The sequence below is a fragment of the Cetorhinus maximus genome, chromosome 28, assembly GCF_964194155.1.
Source record: "Cetorhinus maximus chromosome 28, sCetMax3.hap1.1, whole genome shotgun sequence".
Lineage (NCBI taxonomy): Eukaryota > Metazoa > Chordata > Chondrichthyes > Lamniformes > Cetorhinidae > Cetorhinus > Cetorhinus maximus.
Window position 1 is genome coordinate 5,549,456 of NC_135906.1, and position 21,589 is coordinate 5,571,044.

A 21,589-nucleotide genomic window follows, 5' to 3' on the forward strand; every position below is an offset into this window, starting at 1 on the left:
TACTTTATTCATAAAATATCTTCAATCACATTCCAAACCATTTCAAAAACAACATTACAAGGGTACAATCCAGGTTAAACTTTTACAAAATGTATCACCAGGTGCATCAGTACAAACAATATTACAATCATTTACAGCCTTTCATTTTGATCTGTACAGCCCGAGGGGCTCTAAACAGTTCCCAGTCTCTCGGTGCGCTGTGGTAGAAAGGTCTTAGACAGCGACCCTTCCCCATTGCGCATTTGCGGCAGCTGCCCCAAGCTTTAGTGCGTCCCTCAGCACGTAGTCCTGGACTTTGGATTGTGCCAGTCCGCAACAATCGGTCGGGGACAACTCTTTGTGCTGGAAGACCAACAAGTTTCGGGCAGACCAAAGCGCCTCTTTCACCGAGTTGATGATCCTCCAGCTGCAGTTGATGTTTGTCTCGGTGTGTGTCCCTGGGAACAGCCCGTAGAGCACAGAGTCCTGTGTCACAGAACTGCTCGGGATGAACCTCGACAGCAACCACTGCATCTCTCTCCAGACTTTCTTTGCAAAGGCACAATCCACAAGGAGGTGGACAACGGTCTCTTCCCCACCACAGCCACCTCGAGGGCAACGTGCAGAGGGGGTGAGCTTCCTGGCGTGTAGGAAGGATCTGACGGGGAGGGCCTTTCTCACCACCAGCCAAGCTACGTCTTGGTGCTTGTTGGAAAGTTCTGGCGATGAGGCATTCTGCCAAATGACTTTGACAGTCTGCTCGGGGAACCATCCCACAGGGTCCACCCTCTCCTTATCCCTCAGGGCCTCTAGGACGTTATGTGCTGACCACTGCCTGATGGACTTGTGGTGAAAGGTGTTTTTCTGCATCAATTTTTCCACCAGGGACAGGTGGTACGGCACGGTCCAACTACTTGGAGCGTTCCGCGGCAGCGTGGCCAGACCCATCCTTCGCAACACCGGGGACAGGTAGAACCTCAGCACGTAGTGACACTTGGTGTTTGCGTACTGAGGGTCTACGCACCGCTTGATGCAGCCGCACACAAAGGTGGCCATCAGTATGAGGGCGATGTTGGGCACGTTTTTTCCCCCTTTATCTAGAGGCTTGTAGATCGCGTCCCTGCGGACACGATCCATTTTCGACCTCCAGATAAAGCGGAAGATGGCTCGAGTGATCGCCATCGCGCAGGAGTCTGGAATGGGCCAGACCTGCGCCACGTACAGCAACAGCGAGAGTACCTCACACCTGATGACCAGGTTCTTACCCGCAATGGAGAGGGAGCGTCGATCCCACATGCCCAGTTTCCTCTTCACCATAGCCACTCGCTCCTTCCAGTTTCTAACGCATGCCCCGGTCCCTCCGAACCATATCCCCAGCACCTTCAGGCCGTCAGCCCTGACAGTGAAGGGGACAAAGGATCGGTCAGCCCAGTTCCCAAAGAACATGGCCTCGCTCTTCCCACGATTTACCTTGGCTCCCGAGGCCAGTTCGAACTGGTCGCAGATGTGCATCAGTCTGCGCACCGACAGCGGATCCGAGCAGAAGACGGCGACGTCGTCCATGTACAGGGAGGCTTTTACCTGAGTGCCTCCACTGCCTGGGATCGTCACTCCTCTTATGCCCGGATCCTTCCTGATGGACTCGGCAAAGGGTTCTATGCAACACACGAAAAGGACAGGCGAGAGAGGACAGCCCTGCCTGACTCCAGATTTAATCGGAAAGCTATCTGTTTCCCACCCATTGATTGAGACTGCGCTACTGATGTTAGTGTAGAGCAGTTGGATCCAATTTCGAATTCCCTCCCCAAAGCCCATTTTGGAGAGCACATCCCCCATGTAGGTGTGCGATATTCTGTCAAAGGCCTTCTCCTGATCCAAGCTGATGAGGCAGGTATCCACACCCCTGTCCTGTACATAGGCAATCGTATCCCTGAGCAGCGCCAGGCTGTCAGAGATCTTCCTGCCTGGCACAGAGCAGGTCTGGTCAGGGTGAATCACCAATTCCAGAGCGGATTTGACCCGGTTGGCGATGACCTTGGACAGAATCTTATAGTCCACATTCAACAGTGAAATGGGTCGCCAATTTCTAATTTCCTCCCTTTCCCCCTTGTGCTTGTAGATGAGGGTGATGATGCCTTTCCTCATGGATTCTGACATACTACCGGCCAGGAGCATACTCTCGTACACCCCTAGCAGGTCTGGGCCGATCAAGTCCCACAGAGCCGAATACAACTCCGCCGGCAAGCCGTCGCTTCCGGGGGTTTTATTCTTCTCGAAGGACTCGAGGGCCTTAGTCAGTTCGTCAGGAGTTAGCGGTTTGTCCAGGCTCTCCCGCGTGCTGTGGTCTAAGACCTCCGTGATAGAGGACAGGAAGGACTGGGAGGCCGTGCTGTCCGTGGGCTTCACGTCATACAATCCGGCATAAAAGGATTTGCTGATCCTCAGAATGTCGGACCGTGATGACTTTACTGAGCCGTCTTCTTCCTTCAGGCTGCTGATCACAGAGCGCTCTCTGTGTACCTTTTGGAAGAAGAAACGTGAGCACGTCTCATCCTGCTCCACGGAGCGGACTCTGGAACGGAAGATGATCTTGGAGGCCTCCGAGGCAAAGTGCGAGGCTTGCTGGCCCTTCACCTCTTGGAGCTCCTCCTTGACATCGACCCCCATCGACTGCAGCCGGAGCAGATTCTGCATCTTTTTCTGGAGTCGGGACATTTCCCTCTGTTCCTTTCTAGCTTTCTGGGTGCCTTTGCGGATGAAAAACCTCTTGATGCTTCCCTTGATCACTTCCCACCAGTGTGTCAGGGACTCAAAGAGGGGTTTCACGGTTCTCCAACCTTTGTAATCCCTCTTGAGCTCCTCAATGTTCTCTGGGGTCAGCAGTTGCACATTTAGCTTCCATGCCCCCCTGCCCACCCTCAGGTCCTCCTCCAAGTGGCAGTCCGCCAGTAGGAGGCAGTGGTCAGAGAAGAACACCGGCTTGACCTCGGTGGATCTGACTGTGAATGCACGGGACACAAACAGGAAGTCTATCCTGGAACGAATGGACCCGTCTGGCCGCGACCAGGTGTATCTACGCTGCGCTCCGTCTGCAGGGTTGCTGAAGACGTCGTGCAGCTTGGCATCCTTAACTGTTTCCATCAGGGATCTGGACGTAGCGTCCAATCTGCTGCCGGCCCTGCCGGCGAGTGTTGGGTGAGAGTGCGTGTTTTTTGTGTGTAGCTGCTGCGGGTGAGTGAGTGAGAGAGAGAGAGAGAGAGAGAGAGAAAGAAAGAAAGTTGGATTTTGGAACATGTACATGTTGAGAAGTAAAGAAAGCAGATGTTTGTAAGAAAACTATTTTTAGCATTGAAAATCCCCTGGAAAGGGGAGGGTGCACCGTTCCCAGAGAGACTGCAATACCGGGTCGATGCGTGGAGTGGACGGAGCAAGCCCCTATTCCATCTCCCTGCTCCAAAAATCAATTTAATATATGGTCCCCAGATAAGGGACGTATCAGATATTAAACTGATAAGAACAGATTATTTTTTTTTTGTAAAAATATACTTTATTCATAAAATATCTTCAATCACATTCAAAACCATTTCAAAAACAACATTACAAGGGTACAATCCAGGTTAAACTTTTACAAAATGTAACACCAGGTGCATCAGTACAAACAATATTATAATCATTTACAGCCTTTCATTTTGATCTGTACAGCCCGAGGGGCTCTAAACAGTTCCCAGTCTCTCGGTGCGCTGTGGTAGAAAGGTCTTAGACAGCGACCCTTCCCCATTGCGCCTTTGCGGCAGCTGCCCCAAGCTTTAGTGCGTCCCTCAGCACGTAGTCCTGGACTTTGGATTGTGCCAGTCCGCAACAATCGGTCGGGGACAACTCTTTGTGCTGGAAGACCAACAAGTTTCGGGCAGACCAAAGCGCCTCTTTCACCGAGTTGATGATCCTCCAGCTGCAGTCGATGTTTGTCTCGGTGTGTGTCCCTGGGAACAGCCCGTAGAGCACAGAGTCCTGTGTCACAGAACTGCTCGGGATGAACCTCGACAGCAACCACTGCATCTCTCTCCAGACTTTCTTTGCAAAGGCACAATCCACAAGGAGGTGAACAACGGTCTCTTCCCCACCACAGCCACCTCGAGGGCAACGTGCAGAGGGGGTGAGCTTCCTGGCGTGTTGGAAGGATCTGACGGGGAGGGCCTTTCTCACCACCAGCCAAGCTACGTCTTGGTGCTTGTTGGAAAGTTCTGGCGATGAGGCATTCTGCCAAATGACTTTGACAGTCTGCTCGGGGAACCATCCCACAGGGTCCACCCTCTCCTTATCCCTCAGGGCCTCTAGGACGTTACGTGCTGACCACTACCTGATGGGCTTGTGGTCAAAGGTGTTTTTCTGCATAAATTTTTTCACCAGGGACAGGTGGTACGGCACGGTCCAACTGCTTGGAGCGTTCCGCGGCAGCGTGGCCAGACCCATCCTTCGCAACACCGGGGACAGGTAGAACCTCAGCACGTAGTGACACTTGGTGTTTGCGTACTGAGGGTCTACGCACCGCTTGATGCAGCCGCACACAAAGGTGGCCATCAGTATGAGGGCGATGTTGGGCACGTTTTTTCCCCCTTTATCTAGAGGCTTGTAGATCGCGTCCCTGCGGACACGATCCATTTTCGACCTCCAGATAAAGCGGAAGATGGCTCGAGTGATCGCCGTCGCGCAGGAGTCTGGAATGGGCCAGACCTGCGCCACGTACAGCAACAGCGAGAGTACCTCACACCTGATGACCAGGTTCTTACCCGCAATGGAGAGGGAGCGTCGATCCCACATGCCCAGTTTCCTCTTCACCATAGCCACTCGCTCCTTCCAGTTTCTAACGCATGCCCCGGTCCCTCCGAACCATATCCCCAGCACCTTCAGGCCGTCAGCCCTGACAGTGAAGCGGACAAAGGATCGGTCAGCCCAGTTCCCAAAGAACATGGCCTCGCTCTTCCCACGATTTACCTGGGCTCCCGAGGCCAGTTCGAACTGGTCGCAGATGTGCATCAGTCTGCGCACCGACAGCGGATCCGAGCAGAAGACGGCGACGTCGTCCATGTACAGGGAGGCTTTTACCTGAGTGCCTCCACTGCCTGGGATCGTCACTCCTCTTATGCCCGGATCCTTCCTGATGGACTCGGCAAAGGGTTCTATGCAACACACGAAAAGGACAGGCGAGAGAGGACAGCCCTGCCTGACTCCAGATTTAATCGGAAAGCTATCCGTTTCCCACCCATTGATTGAGACTGCGCTACTGATGTTAGTGTAGAGCAGTTGGATCCAATTTCGAATTCCCTCCCCAAAGCCCATTTTGGAGAGCACATCCCCCATGTAGGTGTGCGATATTCTGTCAAAGGCCTTCTCCTGATCCAAGCTGATGAGGCAGGTATCCACACCCCTGTCCTGTACATAGGCAATCGTATCCCTGAGCAGCGCCAGGCTGTCAGAGATCTTCCTGCCTGGCACAGAGCAGGTCTGGTCAGGGTGAATCACCAATTCCAGAGCGGATTTGACCCGATTGGCGATGACCTTGGACAGAATCTTATAGTCCACATTCAACAGTGAAATGGGTCGCCAATTTCTAATTTCCTCCCTTTCCCCCTTGTGCTTGTAGATGAGGGTGATGATGCCTTTCCTCATGGATTCTGACATACTACCGGCCAGGAGCATACTCTCGTACACTGCTAGCAGGTCTGGGCCGATCAAGTCCCACAGAGCCGAAAACAACTCCGCCGGCAAGCCGTCGCTTCCGGGGGTTTTACTCTTCTCGAAGGACTCGAGGGCCTTAGTCAGTTCGTCAGGAGTTAGCGGTTTGTCCAGGCTCTCCCGCGTACTGTGGTCTAAGACCTCCGTGATAGAGGACAGGAAGGACTGGGAGGCCGTGCTGTCCGTGGGCTTCACGTCATACAGTCCGGCATAAAAGGATTTGCTGATCCTCAGAATGTCGGACCGTGATGACTTTACTGAGCCGTCTTCTTCCTTCAGGCTGCTGATCACAGAGCGCTCTCTGTGTACCTTTTGGAAGAAGAAACGTGAGCACGTCTCATCCTGCTCCACGGAGCGGACTCTGGAACGGAAGATGATCTTGGAGGCCTCCGAGGCAAAGTGCGAGGCTTGCTGGCCCTTCACCTCTTGGAGCTCCTCCTTGACATCGACCCCCATCGACTGCAGCCGGAGCAGATTCTGCATCTTTTTCTGGAGTCGGGACATTTCCCTCTGTTCCTTTCTAGCTTTCTGGGTGCCTTTGCGGATGAAAAACCTCTTGATGCTTCCCTTGATCACTTCCCACCAGTGTGTCAGGGACTCAAAGAGGGGTTTCACGGTTCTCCAACCTTTGTATTCCCTCTTGAGCTCCTCAATGTTCTCTGGGGTCAGCAGTTGCACATTTAGCTTCCATGTCCCCCTGCCCACCCTCAGGTCCTTCTCCAAGTGGCAGTCCGCCAGTAGGAGGCAGTGGTCAGAGAAGAACACCGGCTTGACGTCGGTGGATCTGACTGTGAATGCACGGGACACAAACAGGAAGTCTATCCTGGAACGAATGGACCCGTCTGGCCGCGACCAGGTGTATCTACGCTGCGCTCGGTCTGCAGGGTTGCTGAAGACGTCGTGCAGCTTGGCATCCTTAACTGTTTCCATCAGGGATCTGGACGTAGCGTCCAATCTGCTGCCGGCCCTGCCGGATCGTCCAGCCGCATCGATGATGCAGTTGAAGTCCCCGCCCAGAATGACCGGCCTGGAGGTCGCCAGCAGCAGTGGGAGCTGCTGAAAAACCTCCAGCCGCTCAGCCCCTGGTCCCGGGCCATACACGTTAATTAACCGGAGTGGAGCGTTCTTGTACATTACGTCTGCTACGAGGAGGCGCCCGCCCACCACCTCCTTGACCTCGGAGACGGTGAATTTGCCTCCCCGCAGCAGAATACCCAGGCCGGAGGAACGAGAGTCGTTTCCGCCCGACCAGATCGATGGCCCGTGGGACCACCATCGTGACCATTGCCTGTAGGAGCTGAGGTGCGGTATCGCACACTCCTGCAGAAACAACAGGTCAGCTTTGACCTTGGCTAGGTAGTCCAAGGTCGCAACACATCGCGTAGTAGATTTAATGCTACGCACATTTATGGATACAATCTTTAAACCCATTTTAAAGCATTTATTCTCCTACCAAACCCACTGTCTCTGAGAGTCCCAGACCTTTAGTCTGCTCCTTCATACCCGTAGTGAGCTCAAATTCCTTCACTTTGGATGGGCTGAGGTAGATCTCCTTGGCCGTGTTCTGCTCCGGTGGCATCTGGAGGTTCACGTGGAGAGCGGGTTTTGAGATGACCTTTGCTGGAGAAGCTTCTCCAAAACTCACCCCCTCTGGGGTGTTGCTGTTCCCGGCTTCCTGGAGCTGGGGTGCGATGATTGCCTCACTGCTCCCAGATTCCAGGGGCTGTGGTGCACTGGCCTCCTCAGGTTGCAGGCAAAGTTGGGGTGCGCTGGTCTCCTTGTTGTCTCCAATTTTCTGGAGCTCGGGTGTCTCGTCCTCCAACGCCCTGGAGCTTTGCCGCCTCTTCTGTCGGTGCCGCTCTGGCACTTCATCATCCGAAGAGCTGCTGCCCTTGTCATCCGTGTCGGATGGGAGACGCCTCTTGCCGCTTCTCTGGGAAACGCCTTTGCTTCTTCTTCGCTCCCTCTTACTTTTCTTGTTCTTCACCGTCCGCCACTCCCCCTGCTGCTTTTCCACTGCTGCCTCCTCCTCCATTGATTCGCTGTCCTGAGTACTGGGAGGTTCAGGGGGTAGTGCTGTTGATTGGCTCTCTGTTGCCTCAATCTCTTTCTCCACCTTGTCTCTCTCTGTGTCCTCCTTTGTCCCGTTGAGCTCCCTGGGGGCCTTGGTGTTTGGAGTGACACGGAACCTTTCTTCTACTTCCCCCTGGTCGGCTTTGGCTGCCTGTGCGTAAGTACGGCAGCGTTTGGGGCAGGTCCTGTAGAGGTGACTTGCCTCGCCACACAGGTTGCAACACTTGGCCTGTTTGCAGTCTTTTGTCTGGTGCCCTTCCTGTTTGCAGATCTTGCAGAGGGAGGCGCTGCAGTTGGCCGCCACATGACCAGCCTTGCCGCATGAGCGACAATGCTTGGGTTGCCCAGCGTAGACCAGGTAGCCCCGGTTTCCCCCGATAGCGAAACTGGAGGGAGGGTGGAAAATGGCTCCCTTACCATCGGTCTTTAGCGTGACCTTAAACAGGCGTTTGCCTGTCCAGATCCCCAAGTCGTCTCGAATCTCGGTGCCGCTCCCCACCTTATCGAAGTACCTGGTGAGGAAGGTGACCACGTCGGCGACAGGGACGAAGGGGTTGTACACATGCACCATCACCTCACGTTCCCGTTGCAACGGCAGAGAGAAGTGCGGCTCCGCCGTCAGGATCTTCATCTCCGGCAGGTCTCTCTTCTCCTCGAACACCCTCAGGAGCCGGACGCAGTCTGCCACCCGCTTGAACGTCACGTCAAAATAACCGCCTTTGCGGGAGTCGTGCAGGGTGAAGATCTCCGTAGCTTGGAAGCCGCACGCCTTCAACAGGATCCTCCTGGTGAAGAAGCCCCGATCCATAGGTGATCCTCCTTCGCTGTGGTTCACCGTGACTCGGACGGTGATAGGTAACCCACGGTATGGATTTCGATTGCGATTGGTTATAGCCCTTCCATCCCGACCTTGCCTTGGTAGGACCATGGTGTCGCCCCTGCAACACTTGATCTTAGCCAAAAGGCCGAGAAGCGATTCCATTTGCCTTCCTTGTTACCTGCTGTACCTGCATACTAGCTTTCAGCGATTCGTGCGCGAGGACACCCAGATCCCTCTGTGCTGAAGCATTTCTGAAGTTTCTCTCCATTTGAATAATAAGTCGCCTTTTTATTCTTCTGACCAAAATGGATAACCGCACACTTATTAAACTTATTTAACTTAGTTAAACTCCATCTGCCAAATTTTGGCCCATTCACCTAACCTGTCCATATCCATTTGTAAATTTCTTATTTCTTCATTGCAACTTACTTTCCCACCTATTTTGGTGTCATCTGCAAATTTAGCTATAGTACCTTCTACTCCTGAATCCAAGTAAATAGTTGGGGCCCGAGGACCGAACCCTGTGGCACCCCACTAGTTACAGCTTGGCATCCACAAAAGACCCATTTATCTTGACTCTCTGCTTTCTGTTGGTTAGCCAATCCTCTATCCAAGCTAATATATTACCCTTAGCTGCGTGTGATCTTATCTTGTGTATTAATCTTTTGTGCGGCACCTTATCAAATGCCTTCTGGAAGTCCAGACATACTACATCTACAGGATCCCCGTTATCCACTTTGCTTGTCACATCTTCAAAGAACTCTAGCAAATTAGTCAAACACGATTTACTCTTCGTAAAGCCATGCCGACTCTGAGGGATTGCATTTTGACTTGCATTTTAGGAAGGTAGTGGAGGCATTGGAGAGAGTGCAGAAGAGGTTTACGAGTTTGGTTCCAGGGGCGAGGAAGTTGAGTTATGAAGTAAGATTGGAGAAGTTGGGACTGTATTCCTTGGGGAAAAGAAGTCTGAGAGGAGACTTGATAGAGGTATTGAAAATCATGAGGGGTCTGGAGAGAGTAGATAGGGAGAAACTTTTTGCACCGGGGCAAGGATCGAGAAGGAGAGGGCACAGGTTTAAAGTAACTGGCAAAAGAAGCAAAAGCGATAGGAGCAGCGAGCGGTCAGGGTCTGGAATGCACCACCTGATAGCGCGGCGGAGGCAGGTTCAATTGAAGAGGGAATGAGATGATTATTTGAAAAGAAAGCATGTGCCGGGTTACGTGGAGAAGGCAGGAGAAAGGCACGAGGTGAAATGTTCACCGGGAGAGCTGGTGCAGGCACGACGGGCGGAATGGGCTCCTTGTGCAATGTAAGGATTGTGTGAATGTGGATGTAGAGGTTTCGGAGTAGCTGTGTAAAGTGTGTGAGCTTTGAGGTGTGAGTTTTGATTGTTGCTGTGTCAGCAGCAGCAGCGGCAGCGGCAGCAGAGAGCTGGTTTAAAATGTTGTGAGGCGAAAGGTGCAGCTGAGAGAGTGTTTGAGAGGTGTATTTGCAAGTGAAAGCTGTTTTTGTATAAGTGAGGTAGAGTGTTTGTGAGATGAGAGTGCTGTCTGTGAGTGTTGGGTGAGCGTGCGTGTTTTTTGTGTGTAGCTGCTGCGGGTGAGTGAGTGAGAGAGAGAGAGAGAGAGAGAGAAAGAAAGAAAGTTGGATAAAAACAAAAAGCTAAAAGCTACTGCGGATGCTGGAAATCCAAAACAAAATAAAAACAGAATTACCTGGAAAAACTCAGCAAGTCTGGCAGCATCGGCGGAGAAGAAACCAGTCAACGTTTCGAGCCCTCATGGCCCTTCAGCAGAACTGAAGCATAGTTTCAACAAGGGAGAAATATAAATTGGTTTAAGGTGGGTGGGGGGGGAAGAGACACATTGAGGGTGTAGTGTGAGCAGATAATCAAAAGATGTCAGAGACAAAAGGGTCAAAGAGGTGTTGAAGGTGGTGGTCTTTGTCTGAGAAAAGTGCTAATTAAGAATGCAAGACAGGATATTCAAAGTACAGCTCTAGTGGGGGTGGGGTGGAAAGACTAAAGGTTTTAGTTTTAGATTTAAAAATAATGGAAATAGGTGGGGAAAGAAGAATCTATATAAATTATTGAAAAAAAACGGGTGGGGGGGGAAAAGAAACGGGGTGGGGATGGGGGGAGGGGGAGTTTAAGATCTAAAGTTGTTGAATTCAATATTCAGCCCAGAGGGCTGTAAAGTGCCTAGTCGGAAGATGAGGTGCTGCTCCTCCAGTTTGCGTTGGGCTTCACTGGAACAATGCAGCAAGCCAAGGACAGACATGTTGGCAAGAGAACAGGGTGGAGTGTTAAAATGGCAAGCGACAGGGAGGTTTGGGTCTTTCTTGCGGACAGACCGCAGGTGTTCCGCAGAACGGTCGCCCAGTTTGCGTTTGGTCTCTCCAATGTAGAGGAGACCGCATTGGGAGCAACGAATGCAGTAGACTAAGTTAGGGGAAATGCAAGTGAAATGCTGCTTCACTTGAAAGGAGTGTTTGGGCCCTTGGACGGTGAGGAGAGAGGAAGTGAAGGGGCAGGTGTTGCATCTTCTGCGTGGGCATGGGGAGGTGCCATAAGTGGGGGTTGAGGAGTAGGGGGTGATGGAGGAGTGGACCAGGGTGTCCCGGAGGGAACGATCCCTACGGAATGCCGTCAAGGGGGGTGAAGGGAAGATGTGTTTGGTGGTGGCATCATGCTGGAGTTGGCGGAAATGGCGGAGGATGATCCTTTGAATGCGGAGGCTGGTGGGGTGATAAGTGAGGACAAGGGGGACCCTATCATGTTTCTGGGAAGGAGGAGAAGGCGTGAGGGAGGATGCGCGGGATATGGGCCGGACACGGTTGAGGGCCCTGTCAACGACCGTGGATGGAAAACCTCGGTTAAGGAAGAAGGAGGACATGTCAGAGGAGCTGTTTTTGAAGGTAGCGTCATCAGAACAGATGCGACGGAGGCGAAGGAACTGAGAGAATGGGATGGAGTCTTTACAGGAAGCGGGGTGTGAGGAGTTGTAGTCGAGGTAGCTGTGGGAGTCGGTAGGCTTGTAATGGATATTGGTGGACAGTCTATCATCAGAAATTGAGACAGAGAGGTCAAGGAAGGGAAGAGAAGTGTCAGAGATGGACCATGTGAAGATGATGGAGGGGTGGAGATTGGAAGCAAAATTAATACATTTTTCCAGGTCCCGACGAGAGCATGAAGCAGCACCGAAGTAATCATCGATGTACCGGAGAAAGAGTTGTGGGAGGGGGCCGGAGTAGGACTGGAACAAGGAATGTTCCACATACCCCATAAAGAGACAGGCATAGCTGGGGCCCATGCGGGTACCCATAGCCACGCCTTTTATTTGGAGGAAGTGAGAGGAGTTAAAGGAGAAATTGTTCAGTGTGAGAACAAGTTCAGCCAGACGGAGGAGAGTAGTGGTGGATGGGGATTGTTGGGGCCTCTGTTCAAGGAAGAAGCTAAGGGCCCTCAGACCATCCTGGTGGGGGATGGAGGTGTAGAGGGATTGGACATCCATGGTGAAGAGGAAGCGGTTGGGGCCAGGGAACTGGAAATTGTTGATGTGACGTAAGGTGTCAGAGGAATCACGGATGTAGGTGGGAAGGGACTGGACAAGGGGAGAGAGAAGGGAGTCAAGATAACGAGAAATGAGTTCCGTGGGGCAGGAACAGGCTGACACGATCGGTCTGCCAGGACAGTTCTGTTTGTGGATTTTGGGTAGGAGGTAGAAGCGGGCCGTCCGAGGTTGGGCGACTATCAAGTTGGAAGCTGTGGGAGGAAGATCTCCTGAGGAGATGAGGTCAGTGACAGTCCTGGAAACAATGGCTTGATGTTCTGTGGTGGGGTCATGGTCCAGGGAGAGGTAGGAGGAAACGTCTGCGAGTTGACGCTCAGCCTCCGCGAGGTAGAGGTCAATGCGCCAGACAACAACAGTACCACCCTTGTCAGCGGGTTTGATGACAATGTTGGGGTTGGACCTGAGAGAACGGAGTGCAGTGAGTTCAGAGAGAGACAGATTAGAATGGGTGAGAGGAGCAGAGAAATTGAGACGGCTAATGTCACGCCAACAGTTCTCAATGAAAAGATCAAGAGAAGGCAAAAATCCAGAGGGAGGGGTCCAAGTGGAGGGAGAACATCGAATCCTAGATTGGTTAGAGCACAAAAGGAGGCCATTCGGCCTGTCGTGTCTGTGCTAGCTCTCTGCAAGAGCAACTCCCCTAGTGCCACTCACCTGCCTTTTCCCCATAGCCCTGCAAATATTTTCTCTTCAGATAATTATCCGATTCTCTTTTGAAAGCCACTCTTGAAAGTGCCCCCAGCACACTCTCAGGCAGTGCATTGCAGATTCTAACCACTCGCTGCGCAAGAAGGTTTCTCCTCATGTCGCCTTGGTTCTTTTGCCATTCACCTTAAATGGGGGTCCTCCATGTTGTGTTTTCCACCTGACACAAACACACCGACGACACAAAGAGGATTGCGAACTCAATTCTTTGATTTGAAGAGATGAAATATATACAACAATATCTGGGTCTCTAGGACAGCTCCTATCATCGGCCCGAGAATTATACATGAGCATATACGTCACACCCTGCCTGGTGCTGCACAGCAATTTTAGATACGCTCCTTAAAGGTATACCACAACAACTCCAGGCTGTACCATTAAATAATAAGAACTATTTACATTACCACAAATTGCTCTTCTGTCTTTGAACCTACAATTGTACAAAGTGATCACCTTATGAGTCTCTGGAACGGAATGGTGCTTCGTTGATACTGTGAAGTTGGTTTGAGATTGCTGTACGTTCTCACAATTCTGGTTGTCTGTAGGAGTGTTGCGCTGGGATCGTGTCTTAGATCGCGTTCTGCTTGCGATGGGGTTACTTGGTGTTTCTTGTTCTGGTACTTCCCTGATTCGCCATCGGTTTCTTCACAATGGGTGCTCGTATTTGATATGATCATGGTTCTGGACATGCTGCTGATTTCGGCCGGATTTCATGTTCCATCGGTTGGGTGTTGTAGTCATACCTTTTGTCCAATGTTTAAGTTGGGTGATTCTTTGCTCATGTGCGTCCTTCACCTTCACCTTCAGCGAATGCATCACTTACTCCTGGATGCATCGACAAATGATGACTGGGAAGGGTTGTTCGCACTGTAATTCTGCTGGTGAAGGAGTGGTTGCACTGAGCGCTGTCGCTCTAAGGTGTAGCATTGTGACAGGCCGTCACAAGCCTTGTTTACTTTGCTGACATTTCATAAGTAAGGACTTTACAGTATATACATTCCGCCATGCTATTGGACCTGGGACAGTGTGGTGATGCGGTAGTACGGTCAACTCCCCACTTTTCACACATCGGTGCGCAGACTGATCGACACCTGCGACCACTTCGAACTGGCCTCAGGTGCCAAGGGTAAATCGTGGCAAGAGCGAGGCCGTGTCCTCTGGGAACTGAACTAAGCTTTGTCCCTTTCACCAGCAGGTCAGACTGCCTGAAGCTACTGGGGATATGGTTCGGAGGGACCAGGGCATGCGTTAGAAACCGGAAGGAGCGAGTAGCTATGGTGAGAAAAGAACTGGGCATGTGGGAGCAAAGCTCCCTCTCCGTTGCGGGTAAGAACCTGCTCATCAGGTGTGAGGCACTCTCGGTGTTGCTGTACGTGGCGCGGGTCTGGCCCATTCCTCACTCCTGCGCTGTGGCGATCACGCCAGCCATCTTCCGCTTTATCTGGAGGTCAAAAGTGGATCCTGTTTGCAGGGACATGATGTAAAAAAACTCTGGATGAAGGGGGAAAAAACATGCCCAACATCACCCTCATCCTGATGGCCACCTTTGTGTATGGCAGTATCAAGCTGTGTGTAGACCCAAACACCAAGCGTCACTACGTGCTGAGGTTCTACCTGTCCCTGGTGTTGCGAAGGATGGGTCTGGCCACCCTGCCGAGGAACGCTCCAAGTGCCGTATCACCTGCCCCGTGTGGAAAAACTTATGCAGAGAAACACCTTTGTCCGCAAGTCCATCAGGCAGTGGTTAGCACGTATCACCCTAGAGGCCCTGCGGGAAAAGGAGATGGTGGATTCCGGCGGACGGTTCGCCGAACAGACCGTCAGGGTCATTTGGCAGAATGCCTCATCACCAGAACTCTGAAGAGAGTGGCCGTGGTTCTTGTCGAGGTGCATCCCGAGCAGTTCCGTGACACAGGTATGGACTCTGTGCTCCAGGGGCTGTTCCCAGGGACACACGCCGAGACAAACATCAACTACCGCCGGAGGATCCACTCGGTGAAAGACACTCTTTGGCTGTCCGAAACTTGTTGGTCTTCCATTGCAAAGAGTTGGCACATTCCAAGGTCCAGGACTACGTGCTGAGGGACGCACTAAAGTTTGGGGCAAAGGCGTAATGGAGAAAGGTCGCTGTCTACGGTTGCGCTAGATGTGTCGTGTAACTGGCAGGTAATGGAAAATTTCGAGAAACACTCAGTCACAAGGGAGAACACGTGACAGGCATGAGAGACAATCCATGAGTCTTTGTAGCTGAGTTTCCGTGTGAGCAACTAGCTCACAGCGCAGAGGAGTTCTTCGATCGAGGCCTGCTGTATTTTTGTCTTTGCTTTCAGCTTGAGCAGTCAAAGAACAAAGAAGAAAAAAAAGTACAGCACAGGAACAGGCACTTCGGTCCTCCAAGCCTGCGCCGATCGGTCTGTGGAGCTTGCCAGCTGACCAGGTATGCAGCTAAAGTCCTTCCACATCTACAGGGAAGGCAAAGTCAGCAGCGTTTCTCCCAGAGTGTAGAGAGTCCTTGGAACTCTCTTCCTCGAAAGGTGGTGGAAACAGAGTCTTTGAATATTTTCAAGACAGAGCTGGATAGATTAACAAGGCGGGGTTGGAAGGTTATCGCTGGTAGGCAGGAATTTGGGGTTGAGGTTACAATCGGATCAGCCATGATCTTCTGAGTAGTGGAGCAGGCTCTTGGGGCCCAGTGGCCTACTCCTGCTCCTAAGTTGTATGTTCAGACATGTAGGGGCATTACTTTTTACTGATTCCAGTGCTTCTCCTGCACTGAACCTGGAGAGTACTACGTCAGTTGCTGTTGAGTTGTTTCCTGATGCCCTGCTTTCTTTTGTACGAGCTGTCTAGCATCCTCGTTTATGGGCTTCCTTTGCTTGGCATTGGGCCTTCTTTTGGGCTGACTGTTGGTCTATTTCCTTTACGGGATGTCAGCATGACATCACCAGAAGGGAAATGTGTCATGTTATGAAGTCACAGTAAATAAGTCCAATGCATTATATCATTATAATAACACAAGATGATGATCAGCAGTGAGAAGGCAGGTGGCAGCAAGGATAAGTACAGGTACGACACAGCGAACAGCCTTAGATCCTGTTAAAATGTTGAAAATGTTTCTCCCCTTCTCGAAGATTATTTCCTTCAAAATTTTAGAAATCTTTCAGCTTCAACCAGAAGTCACACACAAGCCAAACAACAAAACCACCTGCGTGCACAGCACAGCACACCATCTGCCAGCCTGCAATGATGTCGGCTCTCTTTTAATCACCTTTTCCCCTCCCATCAGTCCTATTCAGCAGGCAAGCAAAGGAGCGCAGAAAATACATCTGCACGGCTGTTTCTAACTTCTAGAAAGGGAACAGCCTTATCCTAGGAAAGTGAAAAATACCTATACTGTCACAAAGTGATGAACTTGAACTGCAAAACACCACGCTTACCTGAGCTTGTGTCACAGTTTTTGCTGTCTATCTCAGCCAGTATTCTCAGTCGTCCATCCTGGCTTCTTGCTCTCTCTGCAGCTTTCAGATGCCTCCCCTTGGCCGGCCTCAGTGCTCGGTGATAGATCAGCGCTCGGTATTATTTCTGTCCTCAGTGGTAACTGCTAGGGGAGAAAGGCTTGACTTTTTCAATCACCTTTTACCTCAGTAAAATCCAAGTAGAACCTAAAGTGGCAATGCTTCTCCCTCTCAGCACCCAACATGTCTTGCCTTTTCTTCAGGTTGGATTTGAGGAAGCACTACAGTTGCTGCCTGGCTGCCATTTCAAGTACAGAGACAAGGGGCAGCCCCATGACCCCTCCCCCGACTCCTGCACAATATGCAAATGTAGCACATTGTCTGAGTGCAATTTGGGAGCTGAAGACGGTTTCACAGTGGGATACAAGATATGAGGAGAGGTTTCCTCACAGACACACCGCCACATAAGCCCCTTTAAATTTGCGCGGCTGTGCAAAAAGTTTAATGGGCCCGCACACTTAAACAAATCGGTCACGCACTGTAATGACTCGCCTCATTCAGTTCAACAGAAATTAGGATCATGTTTTTAACCTGTGCCCTAGTTTTAAAATATTTTGTGTTCCATATTTACTTTCTCAATTTGTTATTAATTTACTTTACATTGCTTTATATTCTATTTTGTCTTGGACATGCATCACGGTTCGTTCAATCTCACTGGTTAAGAAAATTAAAATATTTAGTTTGATCAGGGTCTTACACTTGTCAAGAGGAGCCCTTTCAAATACTGGCCTGCTTTTGGAGGCCTGAAGTCACTGGAGCTGCACAAGTCAAGACGACTGAAGGCCTGATTCGCTGTGTAATATACTTTGCAGCATCTTGTTGCACTAGCAGGCAGGAAGGAGTTTTCAGCAATGCAGTTTAAAGGCTTGATACACTAAGTACACTTTCATTTCAGGTTTGTCATTTCAGGATGCTGCGTGTTTTTTTGCTCTGTTTTCTGACTCTGAAATTCTAATTCAGACTGTGGAGAAGAGCTGTTGTTGCTGCTGTTGGTTTTCTTTGTAACTGTTGTCGTTTTTTTGTGGAAAAATATACCTTATCCATAAAATATCTGAAAGAACATTACAAAACATTTCAAAATGGCCATCGCAAAAAGTGCAATCATATTCCAGTTTTTCAAATAGATCATGTCGCACCCTGCGACGCTTCAATACGATCAATGAACATTACAGACATTTCAACATGCTCATTACAGGCAGTCAGACAGTGCAATAGTATTCAAGTTATCTACATAGATCATGTTGCACTCTGAGGTGCTTCAATACAATTGTGATAAATGTAATATTCACTGCATACATTCAATGTGAGTCTTTCAGGCCGAGGGGTCTATACCTTTCCCAGTCCCTCGGTGCACTATGGCTGAAAGGTCTTAGACAGCGACCGTTCCCCACTGCGCATTTGTGGCGGCTGCCCCAAGCTTTAGTGCGTCCCTCAGCACGTAGTCCTCGGCCTTGGAATGTGCCAGCCAGTCTGCAACACTCTGCTGGGGACAACTCATTGCACTGGAAGACCAACAAGTTTCGGGCAGACCAAAGAGCGTCTTTCACCGAGTAGATGATCCTCCACCTGCTTGTCTCGATGTGCGTCCCTGTCCCTGGGATCAACACGTAGAGCACAGAGACCTGTGTCACAGAACTGCTTGGGATGAACCGCGACAAAAACCACGGCAACTCTCTGCAGACCTTCTTTGCAAACGCACATTCCACAAAGAGGTGAACAACGGTCTCGTCCCCACGACAGCCACCTCGAGGTCAACATGCAGAGAGGGTGAGACTTCAGGAAGGATCTGACGGGGAGGGCATTTCTCACCACCAGCCAAGCTACGTCTTGGTGCTTGTTGGAAAGTTCTGGAGACGAGGCATTCTGCCAAACGACTTTGACAGTCTGCTCGGGGAAACATCGCACAGGATCCACCATCTCCTTTCCCCGCAGGGCCTATAGGACGTTACGTGCCGGCCACTGCCTGATGGACTTGGGGTCAAAGGTGTTTTTCTGCATAAAGTTTTCCACCAGGGACAGGTGGTACGGCACGGTCCAACTACTTGGAGCGTTCCGCGGCAGCGTGGCCACACCCATCCTTCGCTAAACCGGGGACAGGTAGAACCTCAGCACGTAGTGACACCTGGTGTTTGCGTACCGAGGGTCTACGCACAGCTTGATACAGCCGCACACAAAGGTGGCCATCAGTGTGAGGGCGATGTTGGGCACGTTTATTCCCCCTTTATCTAGAGGCTTATACAGCGCGTCCCTGCGGACACGATCCATTTTCGACCTCCAGATAAAGCGGAAGATGGCTCGGGTGATTGCCGTCGCGCAGCAGTCTGGAATGGGCCAGACCTGCGCCATGTACAGCAACAGCGAGAGTGCCTCACACCTGATGACCAGGTTCTTACCCGCAACGGAGAGGAAGCGTCGCTCCCAGATTCCCAGTTTCCTTTTCACCATAGACACTGGATCCTTCCAGTTTCTAACGCATACCCCAGTCCCTCTGAACCATATCCCCAGCACCTTCAGGCCGTCAGCACTGACGGTGAAGGGGACAAAGGATCGGTCAGCCCAGTTCCCAAAGAACACGGCCTCGCTCTTCCCACGATTTACCTTGGCTCCCGAGTCCAGTTCGAACTGGTCGCAGATGTGGATCAGTCTGCACACCGACAGCGGATCAGAACAGAAGACGGCGACATCGTCCATGTACAGGGAGGCTTTGATCTGAGTGCCTCCACTGCCTGGGATCGTAACTCCTCTAATGCCCGGATCCTTCCTGATGGACTCGGCAAAGAACAGGCGAGAGAGGACAGCCCTGCCTGACTCCAGATTTAATTGGAAAGCTATCTGATTCCCACCCATTGATTGAGACTGCGCTACTGATGTTAGTGTAGAGTAGGATCCAACTGGATCCAATTGCGAATTCCCTCCCCAAACCCCATTTTGAGAGCACATCCACCATGTAGGTGTGCGATATTCTGTCAAAGGCTTTCTCCTAATCCAGGCTGATGAGGCAGGTGTCCACACCCCTGTCCTGCGCATAGGCAATCGTATCCCTGAGCAGCGCCAGGCTGTCAGAGATCTTCCTGCCCGGCACAGTGCAGGTCTGGTCAGGGTGTATCACCAATTCCAGAGCGGATTTGACCCGATTGGCGATGACCTTGGACAGAATCTTATAGTCCACATTCAACAGTGAAATGGGTCGCCAATTTCTAATTTCCTCCCTTTCTTCCTTGTGCTTGTACATGAGGGTGATGATGCCTTTCCTCATGGATTCTGACATACTGCCGGCCAGGAGCATACTCTCGTACACCCCTAGCAGGTCTGGGCCCATCCAGTCCCACAGAGCCCAATACAACTCCGCCGGCAAGCCGTCGCTTCTGGGGAGATTTACTCTTCTCGAAGGACTCAAGGGCCTAAGTCAGTTCGTCAGGAGTTCGCGGTTTGTCCAGCCTCTCCCGTGTACTGTCGCCTAAGACCTCCGTGATAGAGGACAAGGAGGACTGGGAGGCCGTGCTGTCCGTCGGCTTCACGTCATAAAATCCGGCATAAAAGGATTTGCTGATCCTCAAAATGTCGGACTGCGCTGACTTTACTGATCTGTCTTCTTCATTCAGGCTGCTGAACACAGAGCTCTCTCTCTGTTCCTTTTGGAAGAAGAAACGTGAGCACGTCTCATCCTGCTCCACGGAGCGGACTCTGGAACGGAAGATGTTCTTGGAGGCAAAGTGCGAGGCTTGCTGGCTCTTCACCTCTTGGAGCTCTTCCTTGACATCGACCCCCACCGACTGCAGCCGGAGCAGATTCTGCATGTTTTTCTGGAGTCGGGACATTTCCCTCTCTTCCTTTCTAGCTTTCTGGATGCTTTTGAGGATGAAAAACCTCTTGGTGTTTCCCTTGATCGCTTCCCACCAGTGTGTCAGGGACTCAAAGAGGGGTTTCATGGTTCTCCAACCTTCATAAGCCCTCTTGAGCTCCTCAATGTTCTCTGGGGTCAGCAGTTGCACGAATAGCTTCCATGCCCCCCTGCCCACCCTCAGGTCCTTCTCCAAGTGGCAGTCCGCCAGTAGGATGCAGTGGTCAGAGAAGAACACCGGCTTGACCTCGGTGGATCTGACTGTGAATGCACGGGACACAAAGAGGAAGTCTATCCTGGAACGAATGGACCCGTCTGGCCGCGACCAGGTGTATCTACGCTGCGCTCCGTCTGCAGGGTTGCTGAAGACGTCGTGCAGCTTGGCATCCTTAACTGTTTCCATCAGGGATCTGGACGTAGCGTCCAATCTGCTTCCGGCCCTGCCGGATCGTCCAGCCGCATCGATGATGCAGTTGAAGTCCCCGCCCAGAATGACCGGCCTGGAGGTCGCCAGCAGCAGTGGGAGCTGCTGAAAAACCTCCAGCCGCTCAGCTCCTTGTGACGGGCCATACACGTTAATTAACCGGAGTGGAGCGTTCTTGTACATTACGTCTGCTATGAGGAGTCGCCCGCCCACCACCTCCTTGACCTCGGAGACGGTGAAGTTGCCTCCCCGCAGCAGAATACCCAGGCCGGAGGAACGAGAGTCGTTTCCGCCCGACCAGATCGATGGCCCGTGGGACCACCACCGTGACCATTGCCTGTAGGAGCTGAACTGGATAACCTCACTTATCCACGTTAAACTCCATCTGCCAAATTTTGGCCCATTCACCTAACCTGTCCATATCCATTTGTAAATTTCTCATTTCTTCACTGCAACTTACTTTCCCACCTATTTTGGTGTCATCTGCAAATTTAGCTATGGTACCTTCTACTCCTGAATCCAAGTAAATAGTTGGGGCCCAAGGACCGAACCCTGTGGCACCCCACTAGTTACAGCTTGCCATCCACAAAAGACCCATTTATCCTGACTCTCTGCTTTCTGTTGGTTAGCCAAAGCTCTATCCAAGCAAATATATTACCCTTAGCTGCGTGTGATCTTATCTTGTGTATTAATCTTTTGTGCGGCACCTTATCAAATGCCTTCTGGAAGTCCAGACATACTACATCTACAGGATCGCCATTATCCACTTTGCTTGTCACATCTTCAAAGAACTCTAGCGATTTAGTCAAACACGATTTAGTCTTCATAAAGCCATGCTGACTCTGATGGATTGCATTTTGACTTGCATTTTAGGAGGGTAGTGAAGGCATTGGAGAGAGTGCAGAAGAGGTTTACGAGTTTGGTTC

The 21,589-nt window shown here is 51.3% G+C and overlaps 1 pseudogene; it reads right to left on the bottom strand.

Moving 5' to 3' along the window:
* Nucleotides 1-3,347: 3,347 nt before the first annotated feature.
* LOC144669053 (U2 spliceosomal RNA) lies at nucleotides 3,348-3,523 on the bottom strand (annotated as a pseudogene).
* Between the last annotated feature and the right edge of the window lie 18,066 nt (nucleotides 3,524-21,589).